Source organism: Schistocerca cancellata, chromosome 1 (genome assembly GCF_023864275.1).
Source record: "Schistocerca cancellata isolate TAMUIC-IGC-003103 chromosome 1, iqSchCanc2.1, whole genome shotgun sequence".
NCBI lineage: Eukaryota > Metazoa > Arthropoda > Insecta > Orthoptera > Acrididae > Schistocerca > Schistocerca cancellata.
Window position 1 is genome coordinate 750,868,258 of NC_064626.1, and position 1,088 is coordinate 750,869,345.

Genomic DNA, 1,088 nt, shown 5'->3' on the forward strand with positions numbered 1-1,088 from the left:
AAGGCTCGTTTAGACTGATGGCTGAAATTTTATAACTTAGTTTCAGAAGACCAGTTTAATTTTCGAAAGGGTAAAGGAATCCTAGGCAGTCGGTCCATTTTGCTCTCTGAAATTCTTGGGCGTTAAACAACAGGCAACACCTTACAGCAGTATTTATTGGCGTTAAGACTGGGTATGATAACAGTCAGATTCCAATTCTAATACAAAAATTAAGCCGTATGTGCATTACAAAAGATTTAGTATTTGGCACTGAAAAGTTCCTACACTACAGAACTATATAGTACGAGTCCATAATTTACTCAGCCCTCATATAATTTCAACAGGACTGCCTGAAACTCACTTCTCAGCCCTGTTCTATTTTTAATATACTTATGAGATATGGATAACATAATTTCACAAGGCCTTAAAATTCTGCAGTATGCAGACGATTTATGCCATTTTTCTACACATCAGGATTTTGAATTTCTTTGTCTAACTTCAGATGCTTATCCTCTGCTTGGTGGTGTTAATGGCTTAACAGTTCTACCTAAGAAATCTTCTGTAGTTCGCCTGCAGAACGTATGATCACCCTGCTCAGTCATCTCCTTCCCACAGGTGAATAAAGCAAATTTTTTGCGTATGGTTTTTAATATGTGTTTCACGTTGGTTGATCATGTAGCTCATATAAACAAGAAAGTGGAAAACAGCGGTAACAAAATTGGTAGGACAGAGAGCCTTACATTCTCTTGATCATGTGCAAGGGGCTAAGATGCTCAGTCATTGATTAAGGATGCTTTTAATATCACAAGGCTCTAAAAAGTGGACTTGATAAACTAGACATGGCACAATTCTGATGCCTTGGAGCAGTCCAATCAAGTCCGACAAATGCCTTAACAGTACAATCTGCTGAACCTCCATTGCATGTGCGACATGTGTCCTTGGTGAGAAAATTTGTTTACTACAGGAGTCAGCAGCCCAATAGTAGGTTAATCTTCCTCCTAACAGGAATTATAGTTAATCTTCCCCTCTTAAGGTCTACATTGGAAATAAAGAACCTTGTCGTCTTCTGGTGGCAGCATTAGACTCGGTGCATACTGTCGACCATTAGA